This window comes from Ciconia boyciana, chromosome 34 (genome assembly GCF_034638445.1).
Source record: "Ciconia boyciana chromosome 34, ASM3463844v1, whole genome shotgun sequence".
Taxonomy (NCBI): Eukaryota; Metazoa; Chordata; class Aves; order Ciconiiformes; family Ciconiidae; genus Ciconia; species Ciconia boyciana.
Window position 1 is genome coordinate 282,716 of NC_132967.1, and position 26,770 is coordinate 309,485.

The 26,770-nt window shown below is 66.0% G+C and overlaps 1 pseudogene; it reads left to right on the plus strand.

Moving 5' to 3' along the window:
- The first annotated feature begins 1,810 nt into the window (after nucleotides 1-1,810).
- On the plus strand, nucleotides 1,811-26,452 carry LOC140645482 (metabotropic glutamate receptor 6-like; annotated as a pseudogene).
- Nucleotides 26,453-26,770: the final 318 nt, after the last annotated feature.

A 26,770-nucleotide genomic window follows, 5' to 3' on the forward strand; every position in this document is an offset into this window, starting at 1 on the left:
CTATAGCCCCATGGCCCCATGGCCCCCACGGCCCCTATAGCCCCATGTCCCTTATAGCCCCCATGGCCCCTATAGCCCCCATGTGCCCCTATAGCCCCCATGGCCCCTATAGCCCCACGGCCCCCATAGCCCCATGTCCCCCATAGCCCCCATGTCCCCTATAGCCCCATGTCCTCTATAGCCCCATGGCCCCATGGCCCCCACGGCCCCCATAGCCCCCATGTCCCCATAGCCCCATGTCCCCTATAGCCCCCATGGCCCCTATGGCGCCCACAGCCCCCATAGCCCCCACGGCCCCTATAGCCCCACGGCCCCCATAGACCCACGGCCCCTATAGCCCCATGGCCCCTATAGCCCCCACGGCCCCTATAGCCCCATGGCCCCTATAGACACACGGCCCCTATAGCCCCCATGGCCCCTATAGCCCCACGGCCCCTATAGCCCCCATGTCCCCTATAGCCCCATGGCCCCTATGGCCCCCACGGCCCCTATGGCCCCCACGGCCCCTATAGCCCCCATGTCCCCTATAGCCCCATGTCCCCATAGCCCCCATGGCCCCTATGGCCCCATGTCCCCTATAGCCCCCACGGCCCCTATGACCCCCATGGCCCCTATAGCCCCCATGGCCCCTATGGCCCCCCCCAATCCCCCCCAGCCCCGCGGGGGGTCCCGTGCCCGGACGCGGGGATTATCCCCTCCCCTCCCTCCTCCCCTCCTGTCCCCCTCCCTCCCCCGCCGTGGGGGATGGGCCCCCCCAAAGCCGGGGGGGGGATGGGGGGGGAGGGCGCCCCTAATCCCAGCCCCTCCCCCCCGTCATTAGCAGCCGCTTTTAATTGGGGGGGCAGAGATCAAGCGGGGGAGGGGAGGGGAGGGGGAGGGGGCGGATGTGGGGGGGAGCGGGGGGGGAGGGGAGCGGGGGCTCTGAGGGACCCGGGCGCGCGGGAGGGACCCAGGTGAGCACAGCCCAGCACAGGGGCCATAGGGGGCTGCCCCTGCCCCATAGGGTGCTCCCCCCCCACAGGGTGCTCCCCTCCCCATAGGCTGCTCCCCTCCCCATAGGGTGCTCCTCCCCATAGGGTGCTCCCCCCTCCCCATAGGGTGCTCCCCCTCCCCATAGGGTCCTCCCCTCCCCATAGGGTGCTCCCCCCCCATAAGGTGCTCCCTCCCCATAGGCTGCTCCCCTCCCCATAGGGTCCTCCTCCCCATAGGGTGTCACCTTGCCCCACAGGGTGCTCCCCCCATAAGGTGCTCCCCTCCCCATAAGCTGCTCTGCTCCCCATAGGGTGCTCCCTCCCCATAGGGTGCTCCCCCCCATAAGGTGTTCCCCTCCCCATAAGCTGCTCCGCTCCCCATAGGGTGCTCCCCCCAAGGTGCTCCCCTCCCCATAGGCTGCTCCCCTCCCCATAGGGTCCTCCCCTCCCCATAGGGTGCTCCTCCCCATAGGGTGCTCCCTCCCCATAGGGTGTCACCTTGCCCCACAGGGTGCTCCCCCCCAAGGTGCTCCCCTCCCCATAAGCTGCTCCACTCCCCATAGGGTGCTCCCTCCCCATAGGGTGCTCCCTCCCCAAGGTGCTCCCTCCCCATAGGGTCCTCCCTCCCCATAAGCTGCTCCGCTCCCCATAGGGTGCTCCCCCCAAGGTGCTCCCCTCCCCATAGGCTGCTCCCCTCTCCATAGGGTCCTCCCCTCCCCATAGGGTGTCACCTTGCCCCATAGGGTGCTCCCCCCCAAGGTGCTCCCCTCCCCATAAGCTGCTCTCCCCCCTCCCCATAGCGTGCCCCCCCACCCCCACCCCTCGCCCTCCCCCCCACCATGCGCCTCCTCCTGACCCTCCCCCTCCTCTCCCTATGGGCCCTTGCGGGCGCCCCCCCCTCCTCCACCCAGCCCCACGCCATCCGCCTGGAGGGGGACCTGACCCTGGGGGGGCTCTTCCCCGTCCACGCCCGGGGTCCCGCCGGGGTCCCCTGCGGAGCCGTCAAGAAGGAGAAGGGGATCCATCGCCTGGAGGCCATGCTCTACGCCCTGGACCGGGTGAACGGGGACCCGCGGGTGCTGCCCAACGTCACCCTGGGCGCCCGCATCTTGGACACTTGTTCCCGCGACACCTACGCCCTGGAGCAGGCCCTGGGCTTCGTCCGTAGCCTCCTGCCCCCCGCCGAGGGGGAGGGGACCTGTCCTGATGGGAGCGTGCCCCGCCGGGCCCCGCCCGAGCGGCTGGTGGGGGTCATCGGGGCTTCGGCCAGTTCCGTCTCCATCATGGTGGCCAACGTGCTCAGGCTCTTCGCCGTGAGTGGGGGCGTGGGGACGTTGGGGACATGGGGGTCATCGGGACGTTGGGGACGTTGGGGACGTTGGGGCGTTGGGGACGTTGGGGGACATTGGGGACGTTGGGGACACTGGGGACATTGGGGTGTTGGGGACATTGGGGACATTGGGGACACTGGGGCCATGGGGGTCATCGGGGCCTTGGCCAGCTCCATCTCCATCATGGTGGCCAATGTGCTCAGGTTCTTCGCCGTGAGTGGGGACGTGGCGACGTTGGGGACATGGGGGTCAGACGCCAGACGTTGGGGACATTGGGGACATTGGGGACATTGGGGACATGGGGCCATGGGGGTCATCGGGGCCTTGGCCAGCTCCGTCTCCATCATGGTGGCCAACGTGCTCAGGCTCTTCGCCGTGAGTGGGGGCGGTGGGGACGTTGGGGACATTGGGGACATGGGGGTCATCGGGGACGTTGGGGACATTGGGGGCATTGGGGGCGTTGGGGACATTGGGGCCATGGGGCCATGGGGGTCATCGGGCCTTGGCCAGCTCCATCTCCATCATGGTGGCCAACGTGCTGCAGCTCTTCACCGTGAGTGGGGACGTGGGGACGTTGGGGACATTGGGGACGTTGGGGACATTGGGGACATGGGGGTCATCAAGGACGTTGGGGACATTGGGGTGTTGGGGATGTTGGGGACGTTGGGGACATGGGGACATGGGGGTCATCGGGGCTTCGGCCAGTTCCATCTCCATCATGGTGGCCAATGTGCTCAGGCTCTTCGCTGTGAGTGGGGACGTGGGGATGTTGGGGACATGGGGGTCATCGGGGACGTTGGGGACGTTGGGGACGTTGGGGGCGTTGGGGACGTTGGGGACATTGGGGACGTTGAGACGTTGGTGGCTGTTGGGGCGTTGAGACGTTGGGGACATGGGGGCGTTGGGGCGTTGGGGGCGTTGGGGACGTTGGGGACTTGGGGCCATGGGGGTCATCGGGGCTTCGGCCAGTTCCGTCTCCATCATGGTGGCCAATGTGCTCAGGCTCTTCGCCGTGAGTGGGGACGTGGGGACATTGGGGACATTGGGGTCATCGGGGACGTTGGGGACGTTGGGGACATTGGGGACGTTGGGGCGTTGGGGGTGTTGGGGACATGGGGCCATGGGGGCCATCAGGGCCTTGGCCAGCTCCATCTCCATCATGGTGGCCAACGTGCTCAGGCTCTTCACTGTGAGTGGGGGCGTGGGGACGTTGGGGACATGGGGGTCATCGGGGACGTTGGGGACGTTGGGGACATTGGGGACGTTGGGGACGTTGGGGGCGTTGGGGACATTGGGGACATTGGGGACATGGGGCCATGGGGGTCATCGGGGCCTTGGCCAGCTCCGTCTCCATCATGGTGGCCAATGTGCTGCAGCTCTTCACCATGAGTGGGGACGTGGGGATGTTGGGGACGTTGGGGACGTTGGGGACGTTGGGGGTCATCGGGGACGTTGGGGACGTTGGGGACGTTGGGGACACGGGGGATGGAGGGGCGGGGCCCATGGGGCCATGGGGGGCAGGGGACACGGGGAGGGGGCAAGAGCCACCTCCATCGCGGTGGCCGCCGTCCTCCAGCTCCGCGCCCCCGGTGGGGGGCGCGGGGGACGTTTGGGGACATTTGGGGACATTTGGGGACACCGGAAAGATGCGGGGGGGGACATGGGGGACATTGGTGGCCATGAGGGGCCACCTCCCCCGCCCGGTGGCCACCGTCCTGTGGGGACGTAGGGGCCATCGTGGGGGGACACAGAGGGGACGTTGGGGACGTGGGGGGGACAGGGGACACCTCTGTCCCCACAGTCACAGCCCCTCCCCCCCCCGACACCTTCCAGAACCTTCCCCTCCCCCCGTTACCCACAATCCCCTGGGGCGGCAGCAAGTGGCCCCGGGGATTAGGGGGATTAGGGACACGGGGGGGCCCGGACGCCCTGATGTCCCCAACGTCCCCTCCCCGTCCCCTCCTGTCCCCCGCCGTGTCCTCGTGCCACCCCCTGTGTCCCCCTGTCCCCTCCCGTGTCCCCACCCCTCCCGTGTCCCCTCATGTCCCCCATGTCCCCTCGTGTCCCCAACGTCCCCAACGTCGCTGATGTCCCCGACGTCCCCATGTCCCTGAGGTGTCCCCGTGTCCCCACATCTCCCCTTGTCCCCAAGTCCCTCAACGTCCCCGATGTCCCCAACGTCCCCGATGTCCCCGACGTCCCCATGTCCCCTGAGGTGTCCCCATGTCCCCACATCCCCACGCCTCCACGGCCCCGGAGCTGAGCCACCCCCGTGTGTCCCCGTGTCCCCACATCTCCCTTGTCCCCAAGTCCCTCAACGTCCCCAACGTCCCCAACGTCCCCGACGTCCCGATGTCCCCATGTCCCCTGAGGTGTCCCCACATCCCCCACGCCTCCACGGCCCCAGAGCCGAGCCACCCCCGTGTGTCCCTGTGTCCCCCACATCTCCCTGTGTCCCCGATGTCCCCAACGTCCCCGACGTCCCTGACGTCCCCATGTCCCTGAGGTGTCCCCATGTCCCCACATCTCCCTTGTCCCCAAGTCCCTCAAGGTCCCCAACATCCCCGATGTCCCCAAGTCCCTCAACGTCCCCAACGTCCCCAACGTCCCCGATGTCCCCAACGTCCCCAACGTCCCCGACGTCCCCATGTCCCTGAGGTGTCCCCGTGTCCCCACATCCCCCACACCTCCACGGCCCCAGAGCTGAGCCACCCCCGTGTGTCCCCGTGTCCCCGCATCTCCCTGTGTCCCCAAGTCCCTCAAGGTCCCCAACGTCCCCGACGTCCCCAATGTCCCCGATGTCCCCAACGTCCCCGTGTCCCCACATCTCCCACGCTCCACGGCCCCAGAGCCGAGCCAGCCCCGTGTGTCCCCGTGTCCCCACATCTCCCCGTGTCCCCAAGTCCCTCAAGGTCCCCAACGTCCCCAACGTCCCCGACGTCCCCGACGTCCCCGACGTCCCCATGTCCCTGAGGTGTCCCCGTGTCCCCAGATCCCCCAGATCTCCTACGCCTCCACGGCCCCGGAGCTGAGCGACCCCGGGCGCTACGAGTTCTTCTCCCGGGTGGTTCCCCCCGACTCCTACCAGGCGCAGGCCATGGTGGACGTGGTGCGGGCGCTGGGCTGGAGCTACGTCTCCACCCTCGCCTCCAAGGGCAACTACGGCGAGAGCGGCGTGGAGGCCTTCGTCCAGAGCTCCCGGGAGGCCGGTAAGGCACTGGGAGGCACTGGGAGGGACTGGGAGGCACTGGGAGGCACTGGGAGGGAGGGATCCAACCTCGTGTTTGAGGGCAACGTCAATGGGAGAGGGGGGGACATCGCTGTATGAGACCAGTAAGGGACTGGGGTATACTGGGAGGCACTGGGGTATACTGGGAAGGACTGGGAGGGGTGTTGGAAGGGACTGGGAGGGACTGGGAGGCACTGGGAGGGACTGGGAGGGACTGGGAGGGAGGGATCCAACCTCGTGTTTGAGGGCAACGTCAATGGGAGAGGGGGGGACATTGCTGTATGAGACCAGTAAGGGACTGGGGTATACTGGGAGGCACTGGGGTATACTGGGAAGGACTGGGAGGGGTGTTGGAAGGGACTGGGAGGGACTGGGAGGCACTGGGAGGGACTGGGAGGCACTGGGAGGCACTGGGAGGGAGGGATCCAACCTCGTGTTTGAGGGCAACGTCAATGGGAGAGGGGGGGACATCGCTGTATGAGACCAGTAAGGGACTGGGGTATACTGGGAGGCACTGGGGTATACTGGGAAGGACTGGGAGGGGTGTTGGAAGGGACTGGGAGGGACTGGGAGGCACTGGGAGGCACTGGGAGGGACTGGGAGGGAGGGATCCAACCTCGTGTTTGAGGGCAACGTCAATGGGAGAGGGGTTGACATCGCTGTATGAGACCAGTAAGGGACTGGGGTATACTGGGAGGCACTGGGGTATACTGGGAAGGACTGGGAGGGGTGCTGGGAGGGACTGGGAGGCACTGGGAGGCACTGGGAGGGACTGGGAGGCACTGGGAGGGAGGGATCCAACCTCGTGTTTGAGGGCAACGTCAATGGGAGAGTTGGGGACATGGTTGTGTGGGACCAGTAAGGGACTGGGGTATACTGGGAGGCACTGGGGTATACTGGGAAGGACTGGGATGGGTGTTGGAAGGGACTGGGAGGGACTGGGAGGCACTGGGAGGCACTGGGAGGCACTGGGAGGGAGGGATCCAACCTCGTGTTTGAGGGCAACGTCAATGGGAGAGGGGGGGACACCGTTGTGTGGGACCAGTAAGGGACTGGGATATACTGGGAGGCACTGGGAGGGACTGGGAAGCACTGGGAGGGGTGTTGGAAGGGACTGGGAGGCACTGGGAGGCACTGGGAGGCACTGGGAGGCACTGGGAGGGAGGGATCCAACCTCGTGTTTGAGGGCAACGTCAATGGGAGAGTTGGGGACATGGTTGTGTGGGACCAGTAAGGGACTGGGATATACTGGGAGGCACTGGGAGGGACTGGGAGGGACTGGGAGGGGTGTTGGAAGGGACTGGGAGGCACTGGGAGGGACTGGGAGGCACTGGGAGGCACTGGGAGGGACTGGGAGGGAGGGATCCAACCTCGTGTTTGAGGGCAACGTCAATGGGAGAGTTGGGGACATGGTTGTGTGGGACCAGTAAGGGACTGGGGTATACTGGGAGGCACTGGGGTATACTGGGAAGGACTGGGAGGGGTGTTGGAAGGGACTGGGAGGGACTGGGAGGCACTGGGAGGCACTGGGAGGCACTGGGAGGGAGGGATCCAACCTCGTGTTTGAGGGCAACGTCAATGGGAGAGGGGGACACACCATTGTATGAGACCAGTAAGGGACTGGGGTATACTGGGAGGCACTGGGAGGGACTGGGAAGCACTGGGAGGGGTGTTGGAAGGGACTGGGAGGGACTGGGAGGCACTGGGAGGCACTGGGAGGGAGGGATCCAACCTCGTGTTTGAGGGCAACGTCAATGGGAGAGGGGGGGACATCGCTGTATGAGACCAGTAAGGGACTGGGGTATACTGGGAGGCGCTGGGAGGGACTGGGAAGCACTGGGAGGGGTGTTGGAAGGGACTGGGAGGCACTGGGAGGCACTGGGAGGGACTGGGAGGCACTGGGAGGGAGGGATCCAACCTCGTGTTTGAGGGCAACGTCAATGGGAGAGGGGGGGACACCGTTGTGTGGGACCAGTAAGGGACTGGGATATACTGGGAGGCACTGGGAGGGACTGGGAAGCACTGGGAGGGGTGTTGGAAGGGACTGGGAGGCACTGGGAGGCACTGGGAGGCACTGGGAGGCACTGGGAGGGAGGGATCCAACCTCGTGTTTGAGGGCAACGTCAATGGGAGAGGGGTTGACATCGCTGTATGAGACCAGTAAGGGACTGGGGTATACTGGGAGGCACTGGGGTATACTGGGAAGGACTGGGAGGGGTGTTGGAAGGGACTGGGAGGGACTGGGAGGCACTGGGAGGCACTGGGAGGGACTGGGAGGGAGGGATCCAACCTCGTGTTTGAGGGCAACGTCAATGGGAGAGGGGGGGACATCGCTGTATGAGACCAGTAAGGGACTGGGGTATACTGGGAGGCGCTGGGAGGGACTGGGAAGCACTGGGAGGGGTGTTGGAAGGGACTGGGAGGCACTGGGAGGCACTGGGAGGCACTGGGAGGGACTGGGAGGCACTGGGAGGGAGGGATCCAACCTCGTGTTTGAGGGCAACGTCAATGGGAGAGGGGTTGACATCGCTGTATGAGACCAGTAAGGGACTGGGGTATACTGGGAGGCGCTGGGGTATACTGGGAAGCACTGGGAGGGGTGTTGGAAGAGACTGGGAGGGACTGGGAGGGACTGGGAGGCACGGGGAGGGACTGGGAGGGGGGAAACCAACCTCGTGTTTGAGGGCAACGTCAATGGGAGAGGGGGGAACATTGCTGTATGAGACCAGTAAGGGACTGCGGTATACTGGGAGGCGCTGGGGTATACTGGGAAGCACTGGGAGGGGTGTTGGAAGGACTGGGAGGCACTGGGGGGGACGGGGAGGCACTGGGAGGCACTGGGAGGCACTGGGAGGGAGGGATCCAACCTCGTGTTTGAGGGCAACATCAATGGGAGAGGGGTTGACATCGCTGTATGAGACCAGTAAGGGACTGGGGTATACTGGGAGGCGCTGGGGTATACTGGGAAGCACTGGGAGGGGTGTTGGAAGGGACTGGGAGGGACTGGGAGGCACTGGGAGGGACTGGGAGGGACTGGGAGGCACTGGGAGGGAGGGATCCAACCTCGTGTTTGAGGGCAACGTCAATGGGAGAGTTGGGGACATGGTTGTGTGGGACCAGTAAGGGACTGGGATATACTGGGAGGCACTGGGAGGGACTGGGAAGCACTGGGAGGGGTGTTGGAAGGGACTGGGAGGGACTGGGAGGGACTGGGTGGCACTGGGAGGCACTGGGAGGGACTGGGAGGGAGGGATCCAACCTCGTGTTTGAGGGCAACGTCAATGGGAGAGGGGGGGACACCGTTGTGTGGGACCAGTAAGGGACTGGGGTATACTGGGAGGCACTGGGGTATACTGGGAAGCACTGGGAGGGGTGTTGGAAGAGACTGGGAGGGACTGGGAGCACTGGGAGGGTGGGATCTACCCCAGTCTTTGAGGGAACCTCCAATGGGAGAGGGGGTGTCACCTTTGTCTGAGACCAGTAAGGGACTGGGGCATACTGGGAAGGGCACTGGGAGGCACTGGGCCATACTGGGAGCACTGGGAGAGGGCACCAGGCCATACTGGGAGGCACTGGGAGGGACTGGGAGCACTGGGAGGGCGGGCTCCACCCTCAGCATTGACGCAAACCCCAGTGGGCCACCTCCCTCTGAGACCAGTAAGTGACTGGGCCATACTGGGAGGGGCACCAGGCTGTACTGGGAGGCACTGGGAGGGGCACTGGGCCATACTGGGATATACTGGGAGGCACTGGGATGTACTGGGAGGGGAGGGCTCTGCAAGGAGTGGAGACGGTGTCACCCCCTCATCTCCCCCCAGCGCCCAACTGGGGTCTACGGGGGGGGGTACTGGTTTGTACTGGTCCGTACCGGTCCGTACTGGTTTGTACTGGTTTGTACTGGTTTGTACTGGTGCAGGGGGCCTGTGCATCGCCCAGTCCATCAAGATCCCGCGGGAGCCGCGCCCGGGGGAGTTTGCGAAGGTGATCGAGCGCCTGATGGAGACCTCGAACGCCCGCGGCGTCGTCCTCTTCGCCAACGAGGACGACATCCGGTGAGACCAGTAGAGACCAGTACAGACCAGTATAAACCAGTATAGACCAGTATAGACCAGTACAGATCAGGAACTGGCCCAGGAACCGCCCCCAGTGATCCCAGCACAACCCATAGCGGCTTCGCCAGCGTGGGTGATGTCAAACGATGACCAGTAACCCCCAGTATAGACCAGTGGAGACCAGTGGAGACCAGTACGGACCAGTATAGACCAGTATGGACCAGTAGAGACCAGGAACTGGCCCAGGAACTGGCCCAGGAACCGCCCCCAGTGATCCCAGTATGACCTGAGGTGACTTCACCAGCGTGGGTGACATCAAACGATGACCAGTAACCCCCAGTATAGACCACTATAGACCAGTACAGACCATCACAGACCAGTATGAACCAGTATAAACCAGTATAGACCAGTATAGACCAGGAACTGGCCCAGGAACCGCCCCCACTGATCCCAGCACGACCCATAGCGGCTTCACCAGTGTGGGTCATGTCAAACGATGACCAGTAATCCCCAGTATAGACCAGTGGAGACCAGTGGAGACCAGTACGGACCAGTATAGACCAGTAGGGACCAGTATAGACCAGTAGGGACCAGTATAGACCAGTAGGGACCAGTATAGACCAGGAACTGGCCCAGGAACCGCCCCCAGTGATCCCAGTATGACCTGAGGTGACTTCACCAGCGTGGGTGACATCAAACGATGACCAGTAACCCCCAGTATAGACCAGTATAGACCAGTACAGACCATCACAGACCAGTATGAACCAGTATAAACCAGTATAGACCAGTATAGACCAGTACAGATCAGGAACTGGACCAGGAACCGCCCCCAGTGATCCCAGTATGACCCATAGTGGCTTCACCACTGTGGGTGACGTCAAACGATGACCAGTAACCCCCAGTATAGACCAGTGGAGACCAGTAGGGACCAGTATGGACCAGTACGGACCAGTATAGACCAGTATGGACCAGTAGAGACCAGGAACTGGCCCAGGAACCGGCCTAGGAACCGCCCCCAGTGATCCCAGTATGACCTGAGGTGACTTCACCAGCGTGGGTGACATCAAACGATGACCAGTAACCCCCAGTATAGACCAGTATAGACCAGTACAGACCATCACAGACCAGTATGAACCAGTATAAACCAGTATAGACCAGTATAGACCAGTACAGATCAGGAACTGGACCAGGAACTGCCCCCAGTGATCCCAGTATGACCCATAGCGGCTTCACCAGGGTGGGTGACGTCAAACGATGACCAGTAACCCCCAGTATAGACCAGTATAAACCAGTATGGACCAGTATAGACCAAAAGCCCCCCAGTATAAACCAGTATAGAGCAGGAAGCCCCGGTAACTCACCCAGTTCCCTCCCAGCCCCTCCCAGTATAGCCCAGTGCTCCCAGTCGCTCCCAGTCGCTCCCAGTCCATCCCAGTGCTCCCAGTAACCCCCCACCCCCCTCCCAGTCACCCCCAGTCCCTCCCAGTCCCCTCCCAGTATATCCTGGTCCCCTCCCAGTCTCCTCCCAGTCCCCCCAGTGCTCCCAGTCCATCCCAGTCCCCCTCAGCCCCTCTCCCAGTCTCCCCAGTCCATCCCAGTAACCCCCAGTCCCCCCAGTCCCCCCCAGTCCCTCCCAGTCCCTCCCAGCCCCTCCCAGTCCCCCTCCCCTCTCCCAGTCCCTCCCAGTGCTCCCAGTCCCTCCCAGTCCCCCTCCCCCTCTCCCAGTCCCCCCAGTCCCCCTCAGCCCCCTCCCAGTCCCTCCCAGTCCCCTCCCCCTCTCCCAGTCCCCCCAGCCCCCACCCAGTCCCCTCCCAGTCCCCCCAGTCCCCCCAGCCCCCCAGTCCCTCCCAGTCCCCCTCCCCCTCTCCCAGTCCCTCCCAGTGCCTCCCAGTCCCCCCCAGCCCCCGCCCAGTCCCCTCCCAGCCCCCTTCCAGTCCCCCCAGTTCCCTACCAGTCTCCCCCAGTCCCTCCCAGTCCCTCCCAGTCCCCTCTCCCAGTCCCTCCCAGTGCTCCCAGTTCCCCCCAGTCCCCTCCCAGTCCCTCCCAGTGCTCCCAGTTCCCCCCAGCCCCTGCCCAGTCCCCTCCCAGCCCCCTTCCAGTCCCCCCAGTTCCCTCCCAGTCCCTCCCAGTCCCTCCCAGTCCCCCCAGTCCCCACCCAGTCCCCCAGCCCCTCCCAGTCCCCCCCAGTCCCCTCCCAGTCCCTCCCAGTCCCCTCCCAGTCCCCCCCAGTTCCCTCCCAGTCCCCCCCAGTCCCCCCAGTCCCTCCCAGTCCCCCCCAGCCCCCCAGTCCCTCCCAGTCCCCCTCCCCCCTCTCCCAGTCCCCCCAGTCCCCCCCAGTCCCCCCCAGTCCCTCCCAGTGCTCCCAGTAAGCTCTCTCCCGCAGGCGGGTGCTGGCGGCGGCCGCCCGGGCCAACCTCTCGGGCCACTTCTCCTGGGTGGGCTCCGACAGCTGGGGGGCCAAGATGGCGCCGGTGCAGGGCCTGGAGGCGGCGGCCCAGGGCGCCATCACCATCCTGCCCAAGCGCGCCTCCGTCCCCGGTGAGCCCCGCCGTGGGGCAGCCCCACGGCGCTATGGGGCGCCCCACGGCCTGCCCCACGGCACCCTTGGGGGGACCCAGCGCGGCCCATGGGGGTGCGGGGAGGCGTGCGGGGAGGGTTCCGACAGCATCAGGGTGGTCTGGTTATGGGGTGCCCCACGGCCTGCCCCATAGCGCTATGGGGTGCCCCACGGCCTGCCCCACGGCACCCTTGGGGGGACCCAGCGTGGCCCATGGGGGTGCAGGGAGGCGTGCAGGGAGGGTTCCGACACCTTTCAGGGTGGTCTGGTTATGGGGTGCCCCACGGCCTGCCCCATAGCGCTATGGGGTGCCCCACGGCCTGCCCCACAGCACCCTTGGGGGGACCCAGCGCGGCCCATGTGGGTGCGGGGAGGCGTGCGGGGAGGGTTCCGACAGCATCAGGGTCATCTGGTTATGGGGTGCCCCACGGCCTGCCCCATAGCGCTATGGGGTGCCCCACGGCCTGCCCCACGGCACCCTTGAGGGGACTCAGCGCGGCCCATGTGGGTGCGGGGAGGGTTCCAACACCTTTCAGGGTGGTCTGGTTATGGGGTGCCCCACGGCCTGCCCCATAGCGCTATGGGGTGCCCCACGGCCTGCCCCACGGCACCCTTGGGGGGATCCAGCGTGGCCCATGTGGGTGCAGGGAGGGTTCCGACAGCATCGGGGTCATCTGGTTATGGGGTGCCCCACGGCCTGCCCCATAGCGCTATGGGGTGCCCCACGGCCTGCCCCACAGCACCCCCAGGGGATCCAGCGCGACCCATGTGGGTGCAGGGAGGCGTGCGGGGAGGGTTCTGACACCTTTCGGGGTCATCTGGCTATGGGGTGCCCCACGGCGCTATGGGGCACCCCACGGCCTGCCCCACAGCACCCTTGGGGGGACCCAGCGTGGCCCATGGGGGTGCGGGGAGGCGTGCGGGGAGGGTTCCGACACCTTTCAGGGTGGTCTGGTTATGGGGTGCCCCACGGCCTGTCCCACGGCGCTATGGGGTGCCCCACGGCACTATGGGGTGCCCCACGGCCTGCCCCACGGCACCCTTGGGGGGACCCAGCGCGGCCCATGTGGGTGCGGGGAGGGTTCCAACACCTTTCAGGGTGGTCTGGTTATGGGGTGCCCCACAGCCTGCCCCATAGCGCTATGGGGTGCCCCACGGCCTGCCCCACGGCACCCTTGGGGGGATCCAGCGCGGCCCATGTGGGTGCAGGGAGGGTTCCGACAGCATCGGGGTCGTCTGGTTATGGGGTGCCCCACGGCCTGCCCCATAGCGCTATGGGGTGCCCCACGGCACTATGGGGTGCCCCACGGCCTGCCCCACGGCACCCTTGGGGGATCCAGCGCAGCCCATGTGGGTGCAGGGAGGCGTGCGGGGAGGGTTCTGACACTTTTCGGGGTCGTCTGGCTATGGGGTGCCCCACGGCGCTATGGGGTGCCCCACGGCGCTATGGGGTGCCCCCCACCCAGGCTTCGACGAGTACTTCACCTCCCGCTCGCTGGAGAACAACCGCCGCAACCTCTGGTTCCACGAGTTCTGGGAGGACGACTTCAACTGCCGCCTGCCCCACAGCGAGCCCCACAGCGAGCCCCACGGCGCCCCCGGCACCCCCATCCGCAAGTGCACAGGTAACCCCCTTCTGCCCCATGGCGCCCCTGGGTGCCCCACAGCGTGCCCCATAGCACCCCTGGCTATGCCCCACGGCGCCCGGCTCTGCCCCATAGCACTCCCGGCTGCCCCACGGCACCTGGCTCTGCCCCCTGACTGCGAGTGGCTGCGACGTGGGGCAGCCTGCGCTGATCCCCAAGTGTGGGGCACCCATAGGTGCCTGACCCCTATGTGTGGGGCACTCCTGGGTGCCCACCCCATTAACTGTGGGGCAGCCGTGGGTCCCAGACCCACACGTGGGGGTAGAGCCTTCCCACTCAACCCCTCCCCACATCATGGGGCACCCTCACCCCTACACCCCACATGTGTGGGTCACCCCTGGGCACCCCATCCCTTCCTTAAGGGTGACCCCTGGGTGCCCCGCAACTTATGGGGCAACCATGGGTCCCTGACCCATAAGTGTGGGGCAGAGCCTTCCCAATCACCCCTTCCCCACCCTCAGAGCACCCTTATTCTCCCACGCCTTCACCCCCGGGTGCTCCCCCTCCTTATAGAAGGGTGTCCCCTGGGTGCCCTCCAACTTGTAGGGCTGCCGTGGGGCGCTGACCCATAAGTGTGGGGCAGAGCCTTCCTTCCAGCCCATTCCCCACCCTCAGAGCACCCTTATTCTCCCACGCCTTCACCCCCGGTGCTCCCGCTCCTTACGCAAGGGCATCCCCTGGGGGCCCCCCAACTTGTGGGGCCGCCGTGGGGCCCTGACCCATAAGTGTGGGGCAGAGCCTTCCTTCCAGCCCATTCCCCACCCCTCAGAGCACCCTTATTCTCCCACGCCTTCACCCCCGGTGCTCCCCCTCCTTATAGAAGGGTGTCCTCTGGGTGCCCTCCAACTTGTGGGGCAACCATGGGTCCCAGACCCATAAGTGTGGGGCAGAGCCTTCCTTCCAGCCCATTCCCCACCCTCAGAGCACCCTTATTCTCCCACGCCTTCACCCCCGGTGCTCCCGCTCCTTACGCAAGGGCATCCCCCGGGTGCCCCCCAACTTGTGGGTCGCCGTGGGGCCCTGACCCATAAGTGTGGGGCAGAGCCTTCCTTCCAGCCCATTCCCCTCATCATGGGGCACCTTCACGCTCCCACATCTTCACCCCTGGGTGCTCTCCCTCCTTACATAAGGGCGTCCCCTGGGTGCCCTCCAACTTGTGGGTTGCCGTGGGGCCCTGACCCATAAGTGTGGGGCAGAGCCTTCCTTCCAGCCCATTCCCCACCCCTCAGAGCACCCTTATTCTCCCACGCCTTCACCCCCGGTGCTCCCCCTCCTTATAGAAGGGTGTCCTCTGGGTGCCCTCCAACTTGTGGGGCAACCATGGGTCCCAGACCCATAAGTGTGGGGCAGAGCCTTCCTTCCAGCCCATTCCCCACCCTCAGAGCACCCTTATTCTCCCACGCCTTCACCCCCGGTGCTCCCGCTCCTTACGCAAGGGCATCCCCCGGGTGCCCCCCAACTTGTGGGCCGCCGTGGGGCCCTGACCCATAAGTGTGGGGCAGAGCCTTCCCAATCACCCCTTCCCCACCCCTCAGAGCACCCTTATTCTCCCACACCTTCACCCCCGGGTGCTCCCGCTCCTTATAGAAGGGTCACCCCCGGGTGCCCCCCAACTTGTGGGGCCGCCGTGGGGCCCTGACCCATAAGTGTGGGGCAGAGCCTTCCTTCCAGCCCATTCCCCACCCTCAGAGCACCCTTATTCTCCCACGCCTTCACCCCCGGTGCTCCCGCTCCTTACGCAAGGGCATCCCCTGGGTGCCCCCCAACTTGTGGGTTGCCGTGGGGCCCTGACCCATAAGTGTGGGGCAGAGCCTTCCCAATCACCCCTTCCCCACCCCTCAGAGCACCCTTATTCTCCCACACCTTCACCCCTGGGTGCTCCCGCTCCTTATAGAAGGGTCACCCCCGGGTGCCCCCCAACTTGTGGGGCCGCCATGGGGCCCTGACCCATAAGTGTGGGGCAGAGCCTTCCCAATCACCCCTTCCCCACCCTCAGAGCACCCTTATTCTCCCACGCCTTCACCCCCGGTGCTCCCGCTCCTTACGCAAGGGCATCCCCCGGGTGCCCCCCAACTTGTGGGCCGCCGTGGGGCGCTGACCCATAAGTGTGGGGCAGGGCGGGAGCGGATCGGGCGGGACTCGCCCTACGAGCAGGAGGGGAAGGTGCAGTTCGTCATCGACGCGGTGCTGGCCATGGCCCACGGCCTCCACGCGCTGCTGGGCGAGCTCTGCCCCGGCGGCCGCCTCTGCCCCCGCATGGAGCCCCCGGACGGGCGGCGCCTGCTGGGCCACATCCGCCGGGCGGCCTTCAACGGTACTGGGGGGACTGGGGGGACTGGGAGGGACTGGGAGGGGCTGGGAGGGGCTGGAGACCATACTGGGATGGACTGGGAGGGACTGGGAGGGGGCTGGGGGGGACTGGGATATACTGGGAGGGGCTGGAGACCATGCTGGGATATATTGGGAGGGACTGGGGGGCTGGGGGGGCTGGAGGGGGCTGGAGACCATACTGGGAGGGACTGGGAGGGACTGGGGGGCTGGAGACCATACTGGGATGGACTGGGAGGGACTGGGAGGGGCTGGAGACCATACTGGGATATACTGGGAGGGACTGGGGGGGCTGGAGACCATACTGGGAGGGACTGGGGGGACTGGGATATACTGGGAGGGACTGGGAGGGGCTGGGAGGGGCTGGAGACCATACTGGGATATACTGGGAGGGACTGGGGGGGCTGGAGACCATACTGGGATGGACTGGGAGGGACTGGGAGGGGCTGGGAGGGGCTGGAGACCATGCTGGGAGGGACTGGGGGAGCTGGGGGGGACTGGGGGGGACTGGGATATACTGGGAGGGAATGGGGGGGCTGGGGGGCTGGAGACCATACTGGGATATACTGGGAGGGACTGGGAGGGACTGGAGACCATACTGGGATGGACTGGGAGGGACTGGGAGGGACTGGGAGGGGCTGGGAGGGGCTGGAGACCATGCTGGGATACACTGGGAGGGACTGGGAGGGACTGGAGACCATACTGGGAGGGACTGGGGGGACTGGGAGGGACTGGGGGGCTGGAGACCATGCTGGGAGGGACTGGGAGGGACTGGGGGGCTGGGATATACTGGGAGGGACTGGAGACCATACTGGGATATACTGGGATGGACTGGGAGGGACTGGGAGGGACTGGGAGGGGCTGGAGACCATGCTGGGAGGGACTGGGGGGGACTGGGGGGGGCTGGGATATACTGGGAGGGACTGGAGACCATACTGGGATATACTGGGATGGACTGGGAGGGACTGGGATATACTGGGAGGGACTGGAGACCATACTGGGATATACTGGGAGGGGACTGGGAGGGGCTCAGGGGGCTGGGGGGGTTGGAGACCATACTGGGATGGACTGGGAGGGACTGGGAGGGGCTGGGGGACTGGGATATACTGGGAGGGACTGGGAGGGACTGGGGGGGACTGGGAGGGGGCTGGGGAGGAACTGGGGGGGACTGGAGACCATACTGGGCTATACTGGGCCATACTGGGATATACTGGTTCTTACTGGGCCATACTGGGAGCACTGGTTTGCCCTATAGCAGGGGACGCCAGCGCTGGGGGGCGTCGCTGGGCCTTACCGCGTGGCGGCAGGGGTTTTACTGGTTTGTACTGGTTTGTACTGGTTTATACTGGTCCGAACTGGTTCTTACTGGTCCGAACTGGTTCTTACTGGTCCGTACTGGTTCTTACTGGTTTCTACTGGGCCATACTGGGAGCACTGGTTTGCCCTATAGCGGGGGACGCCAGCGCTGGGGGGCATCGCTGGGCCTTACCGCGTGGCGGCAGGGGTGTTACTGGTTTGTACTGGTTCTTACCGGTCCGTACTGGTTTGTACTGGTTTATACTGGTCCGAACTGGTTCTTACCGGTCCGTCCTGGTTCTTACTGGTTTGTACTGGGCCATACTGGGAGCACTGGTTTCTCATCTCTCCCATTGCTGTCACGGAGCGGGGAGACGCCAGCGCTGGGGGGGGCACTGGGCTATACTGGTCCTTAATGGGATATACTGGGCTATACTGGGCCTTACTGGGCTATACTGGGCCATACTGGGATATACTGGGCCATACTGGGATATACTGGTTCTTACTGGGCCATACTGGGAGCACTGGTTTGCCCTATAGCGGGGGACGCCAGCGCTGGGGGGCGTCGCTGAGCCGTACCGCGTGGCGGCAGGGGTGTTACTGGTTTGTACTGGTTCTTACCGGTCCGTACTGGTTTGTACTGGTTTATACTGGTCCGTACTGGTTCTTACTGGTCCGTACTGGTTCTTACTGGTTTCTACTGGGCCATACTGGGAGCACTGGTTTGCCCTATAGCGGGGGACGCCAGCGCTGGGGGGCGTCGCTGGGCCTTACCGCGTGGCGGCAGGGGTGTTACTGGTTTGTACTGGTTCTTACCGGTCCGTACTGGTTTGTACTGGTTCTTACTGGTCCGTACTGGTTCTTACTGGTCCGTACTGGTGCGCAGGCAGCGCGGGGACGCCGGTGAGCTTCAACGAGAACGGGGACGCCCCGGGGCGCTACGACATCTTCCAGTTCCAGGGGGGCAACGGCAGCGGCGCCTACCGGGCCGTGGGGCAGTGGGTGCAGGGGCTGCGCCTGCGGGTGGGTGCTGGGCACCCATGGGTGCCACCGGCCCCGCGGGCTACGGGGGGGGACCCACGGGCTACGGGGGGGGACCCGAGGGCAACTGGGGGGAGCTCGTGGGCAGCTGGGACCCGATGGGTGCTCCCATGGGCAACTGGGGGGAGCTCGTGGGCAACTGGGACCCGATGGGTGCTCCCATGGGCAACTGGGGGGAGCTCGTGGGCAACTGGGTGCTCCCATGGTCAACTGGGCACCCATGGGTGCCACCGGCCCTGCGGGCTACGGGGGGGGACCCGCGGGCTACGGGGGGGGGACCCGTGGGCAACTGGGGGGAGCTCGTGGGCAACTGGGACCCGATGGGTGCTCCCATGGTCAACTGGGGGGAGCTCGTGGGCAACTGGGTGCTCCCATGGTCAACTGGGCACCCATGGGTGCCACCGGCCCCGCGGGCTACGGGGGGGGACCCGCGGGCTATGGGGGGAGCTCGTGGGCAACTGGGACCCTATGGGTGCTCCCATGGTCAACTGGGGGGATCTCCATGGTCAACTGGGTGCTCCCATGGTCAACTGGGCACCCATGGGTGCCACTGCCCCTGTGGGCTACTGGGGGACCCTGTGGGCTACTGGGGGGGACCTCATGGGCTACTGGGTCTTTATGGGTGCCTCCGTGGTCCCCAGACGTTCTCCCCCCAGATGTTCTCCCCAGGTGTCCTCCACCCAGACGTTCTCCACCGAGGTGTTCTCCCCCCAGATCTTCTCCCCTCAATGTTCTCCACCGAGGTGTTCTCCATCCAGATCTTCTCCCCCGAGATCTTCTCCCCCAAGATGTCCTCCACCGAGATGTCCTCCCCACATGTTCTCCCCCAGATGTTCTCCCCCAGACCTTCTCCCCTCAATGTTCTCCACCGAGGTGTTCTCCATCCAGATCTTCTCCCCTCAGATCTTCTCCCCCAAGATGTCCTCCACTGAGATCTTCTCCCCACATGTTCTCCCCCAGATGTTCTCCCCCAGACCTTCTCCCCCAATGTTCTCCACCGAGGTGTTCTCCATCCAGATCTTCTCCCCCGAGATGTCCTCCGCCAAGATGTCCTCCCCTCAGACGTTCTCCCCCCAGATCTTCTCCCCCAGATGTTCTCCACCGAGGTGTTCTCCATCCAGATCTTCTCCCTCAGATCTTCTCCCCCAGATGTCCTCCACCGAGATGTTCTCCCCACATGTTCTCCTCCAGATGTTCTCCCCCCAGACCTTCTCCCCTCAATGTTCTCCACCGAGGTGTTCTCCATCCAGACCTTCTCCCCGAGATCTTCTCCCCCAAGATGTCCTCCACCGAGATGTCCTCCCACATGTTCTCCCCAGATGTTCTCCCCAGACCTTCTCCCCTCAATGTTCTCCACCGAGGTGTTCTCCCCCAGATCTTCTCCCCTCAATGTTCTCCACCGAGGTGTTCTCCATCCAGACCTTCTCCCCGAGATGTCCTCCGCCAAGATGTCCTCCACCGAGATGTCCTCCCCCAGACGTTCTCCCCCAGACGTTCTCCCCCAGATCTTCTCCCTCAATGTTCTCCACCGAGGTGTTCTCCATCCAGATCTTCTCCCTCGAGATGTCCTCCACCGAGATGTTCTCCCCACATGTTCTCCTCCAGATCTTCTCCCCCCAGACCTTCTCCCCCCAGATCTTCTCCCCCCAGATGTTCTCCACCGAGGTGTTCTCCATCCAGATCTTCTCCCTCGAGATCTTCTCCCCCAGATCTTCTCCACCGAGGTGTTCTCCATCCAGATCTTCTCCCCGAGATCTTCTCCCTCGAGATGTCCTCCACCGAGATCTTGTCCCCCAGACCTTCTCCCCGAGACGTTCTCCCCCAGATCTTCTCCCCCAGATGTTCTCCACCGAGGTGTTCTCCATCCAGATCTTCTCCCCTCAGATCTTCTCCCCTCAGATGTCCTCCACCGAGGTGTTCTCCATCCAGATCTTCTCCCTCGAGATGTCCTCCCCGAGATGTCCTCCTCCCCCAGCCCTCCCCTCACCTCCTCTCCCTCTCTCCTCCGTTCCCAGGCCGAGGAGATGACCTGGGGTGCCAACTCCACCGCTCCCCCACCTCCGTCTGCAGCCTCCCCTGCGGACCAGGAGAACGCAAGAAGCCGGTGAAAGGCGTCCCCTGCTGCTGGCACTGCGAGCTCTGCGGCGGCTACCGCTACCGCGCCGACCCCCTCACCTGCCTGCCCTGCCCCCCCCACCTCCGCCCCACCCCCGACCGCACCGCCTGCCGCCCCACCCCCGTCCTCCGCCTCCGCTGGGGGGACCCCTGGGCCGCCGTCCCTTTGGCTTTGGCCACCTTGGGCCTCTTGGCCACCGCTTTCGTGCTGGGGACCTTCGTGAAACATCACGAGACGCCCATCGTCAAGGCGTCGGGGCGGGAGTTGAGTTACGTGCTCTTGGCCGGGTTGGCTTTGGTCTACGCCATCACCTTCGTCATGGTGGCCGAACCCGGGGTGGGCATCTGCGCCCTGCGGAGACTCTTCCTGGGCTTGGGGATGAGCCTCACCTACGCCGCGCTCCTCACCAAGACCAACAGGATCTACAGGATCTTCGAGCAAGGTGAGGCCCGGAAAGATCCAGAAGTTCTGGAGGTGGCCGGAGATGAGGAAGGGGGACAGGAGCTCAGGTTGAGGGTCAGGAGGGACGTGGGATGGGGTTCCACCTAGCAACGCTCCTCACCAGGAGCCACCACATCTACCACACCTTCAGGGGAGGTGAGTTATGGGGGGGACCAAGAGTTCTGGAGGACCTGGGGGTCTGGGAAGGGGACAGGAGACCAGGGAAGGCCCCATGAGTTCAGGTTGAGGGACGTGGGATGGGGTTCCACCAACCCCACACTCCCCACCAAGAGCCACCACATCTACCACACCTTCAGGGGAGGTGTTATGGGGGGGACCAGGAGTTCTGGAGGACCCAGGGGTCCAGGAGAGACCCAGGAGATCAGGGAAGGCCCCATGAGTTCAGGTTGAGGGACGTGGGATGGGGTTCCACCTAGCAATGCTCGTCACCAAGACCAACAGGATCTACCACACCTTCAGGGGAGGTGAGTTATGGGGGGGACCAGGAGTTCTGGAGGACCCAGGGGTCCAGGGAGGGGACAGGAGTCTGGGCTGGGGGTCAGGAGCTTGGGTCGAGGGTCAGGAGGGACGTGGGATGGGGTTCCACCAACCTCACGCTCCTCACCAAGAGCCACCACGTCTACCACACCTTCAGGGGAGGTGAGTTATGGGGGGGACCAGGAGTTCTGGAGGACCCAGGGGTCCGGGGAGGGGTCCCGGGCCATCGGGTGCTCCAGGAAGCGGAGGAGATGGAGGCATCTGGGCCGGTTCCTCCACCTCTAGGGAGGAACCCAGATGTCCGGGGGTGGCCCTGGGTGGCCGCGAAGCCCCCCCCCCCCCCAGCCACCCCCATAAGTCCTCTCTTCTTCTCCTCCCCCACCAGGCAAGCGCTCGGTCACCCCTCCCCGTTTCATCAGCCCCACCTCCCAACTCGTCATCACCTTCACCTTGAGCGGTCTCCAACTGGTGGCCGCCGCCGCTTGGCTTCTCCTTCGTCCTCCTCACGCCCTCATCGATTACGAGATGGGCCGCACCCCCGACCCCGAGGACGCCCGCGGCGTCCTCAGGTGTGACATGGCCGAAGGGGCCACCTTGGCCTGCTTGGCCTACGCTCTTCTCCTCATGGTGACCTGCACCGTCTACGCCGTCAAAGCCCGGGGGGTCCCCGAGACCTTCAACGAGGCCAAACCCATCGGCTTCGCCATGTACACCACCTGCGTCGTCTGGTTGGCCTTCGGCCCCATCTTCTTCGGCGCCGCCCGGTCGGCCGAGAGGGTGAGGACATCTGGGGGGGCTTCACCTCAAGGGAGATCTGGGGGGGCTTCAGCCCCAGGGAGACCTTGGGGGGCTTCAGCTTGAGGGAGATCTGGGGGCTTCACCTCAAGGGAGATCTGGGGGCTTCAGCCCCAGGGAGACCTTGGGGGCTTCAGCTTGAGGACATCTGGGGGGCTTCAGCCCCAGGAATATCTCAGGGGCTTCACCTCAGGGGACATCTGGGGGCTTCAGCTTGAGGACATCTGGGGGGCTTCAGCTTGAGGGAGATCTTGGGGGGCTTCACCTCAAGGGAGGTCTTGGGGGGCTTCAGCCTGAGGACATCTGGGGGGGCTTCAGCCCCAGGGAGACCTTGGGGGCTTCAGCTTGAGGACATCTGGGGGCTTCAGCTTGAGGGAGATCTTGGGGGCTTCACCTCAAGGGAGGTCTTGGGGGGCTTCAGCCCCAGGGAGACCTTGGGGGGTTTCAGCTTGAGGGAGATCTGGGGGCTTCAGCCTGAGGACATCTGGGGGCCTCAGCCGCAGGGAGATCTTGGGGGGCTTCACCTCAAGGGACATCTCAGGGGGCTTCAGCCTGAGGACATCTGGGGGGCTTCAGCCCCAGGAACATCTCGGGGCTTCTCCTCAAGGGAGGTCTTGGGGGCTTCAGCCTGGGAAGGAGGAGGAGGAGATGGGGAGGGGGCACCAGAACAAAGGGGGTTTGGGGAGGAGACCCCAAGGAGGGTGGGGATGGGGGATGGGGTGGGGTGGGGAGGACAGGGGCTTTGGGGGGGGAGCTGGGGGTTTGGGGGCCCCAGGAGATGGAGGAGGGGGATTTGGGGGGGGACCCCGGGGTTTTGGGGGCCCCAGGGGATGGGTGGGGGTGGGGGAGGGAGGACTTTGGGGGGGCCCCAGGGGTGGGGGAGGGAGCCACAGGGGGCACCGGGCGGCCACTTGGGGGGGGCTGCTGGCCCTCCCCCTGTCCTCGTGCGAGACACCCCTCCCCAGCCCCGATCGCCCCTCAGCCTCTCCCCTCCCCACTCCCCAGCTCCCCCGTGCAAGCCCTCGTGTGAGACGCCCCTCCCCCACCCCCACCTCCCTCCCCCACCCGAGCCCTTGTGCAAGTCCCCGTGCGAGCCCTGGCGCGAGGCCTCGTGCGAATCCTCGTGTGAGAAATCCCCCCCCAGGCCCCCACCCCCACCACCCCCTCCCCCTCCCCTCCCCCCTTAGCCTGAGTCCCCGTGTGAGCCCTCGTGTGACTCCTCGCGTGGACGCCCCCTCCCCCCTCCCCTCCCCCCCACCCCCTCCCCTCCCTCCCCTCCCCTCCCCTCCCCCTCTCAGCCTGAGTCCCTGTGTGAACCCTTGTGCGACTCCTTGCGTTGGACGCCCCCTCCCCCCCCCTCCCCTCTCCCCTCCCTCCCCCCTCCCCATCCCCTCTCCCCCCTCCCCTCCCCTCTCAGCCTGAGTCCCCGTGTGAGCCCTCGTGCGACTCCTCGTGTGGACACCCCCTCCCCCACCCCCACCCTCCCTCCCCTCTCCCTCCCCTCTCAGCCTGAGTCCCCGTGCAAGGCCTCGTGTGACTCCTCGCGTGGACACCCCCTCCCTGCCCCCCTTCCCCCACCCCTCTCCCCCACCTCCCCCCCCCTCCCCTCCCTCCCCCTCCCCCTCTCAGCCTGAGTCCCTGTGTGAGCCCTCGTGTGACTCCTCGCGTGGACGCCCCCTCCCCCTCTCCCCTCCCCTCCCCCACCCCTCCCCCTCCCCTCCCCCTCCCCTCCCCTCTCAGCCTGAGTCCCCGTGTGAGCCCTCTGTGCGACTCCTCGCGTGGACACCCCCTCCCCCCCACCTCCCCCTCCCTCCCCCCCGCCCCTCCCCAGCCGCGGTGCGAGGCGCGGTGCGCGCAGGTGCAGGTGCAGACGGCCACGCTGACGGTCTCCATGAGCCTCTCGGCCTCCGTCCCCCTGGGGCTCCTCTACGCCCCCAAGGTCTACGTCATCCTGCGGCACCCCGAGCGCAACCAGGGCCGCCGGCCCCGCCCCGAGCCGCCCCCAGGGGAGGAGCGGCCCGGCCCCCTGCCCCCGCGGCGACACGCCCCCCACCGCGCCCCGCCCCGCGGCGCCGCGCCCCAACCCCGCCCCACCGCGCCCCACCCCCGCCCTCACCGCGCCCCACCCCCGCGGCGCCCCGCCCCCAACCAACCGCGGCCCGCCCCCCAAACCCCTGCCCCCACCGCGCCCGCCCCCAAACCCCGCCCCCAACCAACCGCGGCCCATCCCCCACCCTGCCCCCACCGCGCCCCGGAGCCGCGCCCCCAACCAACCGCGGCCCATCCCCCAAACCCTGCCCCCACCGCGCCCCGCCCCCACGGCGCCGCGCCCCCAACCCCGCCCCCACCGCGCCCCACCCCTGCCCCCACCGCGCCCCACCCCCCACCCCGCAACCCCGCCCCTCCATCCCCAGCCCCACCCCCCAACCCCGCCCAGCCCCACGGCGCGCCACCCCTCCCCAGCCCCACCCCCACCCCCACCCCCTCCCCAGCCCCACCCCCACGGCGCCCCACCCTCTCCAGCCCCACCCCCTCTCCAGCCCCACCCCCCCCACCCCCACCCCACCCCAGCCCCACCGCGCCCCACCCCCACCGCGCCCCACCCCCACCCCCGCCCCTCCCCCCCCCGTCGCTGCCGCGATAAAGTCGCCCGTGCAACCGGATCAACGGGGCTCGTGGTTTTTTTTGGGGGGGAGGGAATTGGGGGCGGGGGACTTGGGGGCGCGGACGCCGGGGTCCCCTTTTGGGGGCTGGGAGGGAACTTGTGGGGCGCAGATGCCGGATCCCCATTTTTGGGGGCAGGGGGAACTTGGGGGCTGAGACACCGCGGCCCCCATTTTCGGGGGCTGGGAGGGAACTTGGGGGCGCAGACGCCGGACCCCCATTTTTGGGGGGCCACTGAGGGACTTGTGGGGCACGGACACCGGACCCCCATTTTTGGGGGCAGGGGGAACTTGGGGGGCTCAGACACCGGACCCCCATTTTTGGGGGGCTCCCCCCAAGCGGCGCCAGCGTTTATTGGGGGGCCCCGGTTCGGGGGTCACCGGGGGTCACCAGGGGTCACCAGGGGTCACCGGGGTCACCGAGGGGCCCCAGCAGCAGCTGCAGCCGCTCTGGCAGCGAGGGGCTGGGGGAGGGGGTCAGCCCCCAAGTGCTCCCTCAGCCCCCAAGTGCCCCATAGCCCCCCCAATCACCCCATAGCCCCCCAATCACCCCATAGATCCCCCAAATCACCCCATAGCCCCCCCAAGTGCTCCCTCAGCCCCCAAGTGCCCCATAGCCCCCCAATCACCCCATAGATCCCCCAAATCACCCCATAGCCCCCAAGGGCTCCCTCAGCCCCCAAGTGCCCCATAGCCCCCCAATCACCCCATAGATCCCCCAAATCACCCCATAGCCCCCCAAGGGCTCCCTCAGCCCCAAGTGCCCCATAGCCCCCAATCACCCCATAGATCCCCCAAATCACCCCATAGCCCCCAAGTGCTCCCTCAGCCCCCAAGTGCCCCATAGCCCCCCAATCACCCCATAGATGCCCCCAAATCACCCCATAGCTTTCCCAAAATCACCCCATAGCCCCCAAGTGCCCCTCAGCCCCCAAGTGCCCCATAGCCCCCCAATCACCCCATAGCCCCCACAAACTGCCCCAAGGACCCCCAAATGCCCCACAGGCCCCCCAAGTGCCCCATAGCCCCCCCAACCGCCCCGGCCCCCCGCGTGCCCCATAGATTCCCCTGAGTGCCCCATAGATCCCCCAAACTGCCCCATAGACCCCCAAATGCCCCATAGCCCCCAAATAACCCAGGGTTCCCCCAATGCCCCATAGAGCTCCCCAAGTGCCCCATAGCCCCCAGCCCCCAATTCTGCTCCCGGCCCCCAAGTGCCCCCCAGCCCCCACTTTCGCCCCACCCCCCAAGTGCTTCCCAAACCCACCCCAGAGCCCCCAAGTGTTTCCTCAGCCCCCCAACTCCCCCCTCAGCCCCCAACGGCCCCCTCAGCCCCCAAGTGCCCCCCAACTCCCCTCCAAAGCCCCCCAACTCCCCCTTCAGCCCCCAATTTCCCTCCTCAGCCCCCAAGTCCCCTCCAGAGCCCCCAAGTCCCCCCAGCCCCCAAGTGCCCCCCAGACCCCCTCCAGACCCCCCAACTCCCCCTAGCCCCCAATTTTTCCTCTCAGCCCCCAAACCCCTCCAGAGCCCCCAACGCCCCTTCAGCCCCCCACTTCCCCCCTCAGCCCCCAAGTCCCCCCCAGCCCCCAAGTGCCCCCTCACCAGCAGGCGCAGGAGCCGGCAGGGCCTCGGGGGTCCTGGGGAGGGGCAGCCCCGCCCTCCCCAGCCACTGGTAGAGGCGGCAGCCCGCCTCCGCCCTGCCCCCCGGGTGCCTGGCTCAGGGGGGTCATCCCCCCCAAGGGCCCCCAAATTGCCGGGGTCCCCCAACCTCCTGGGGCCCCCAAAACCCTGGCTCCCCCCATGGCC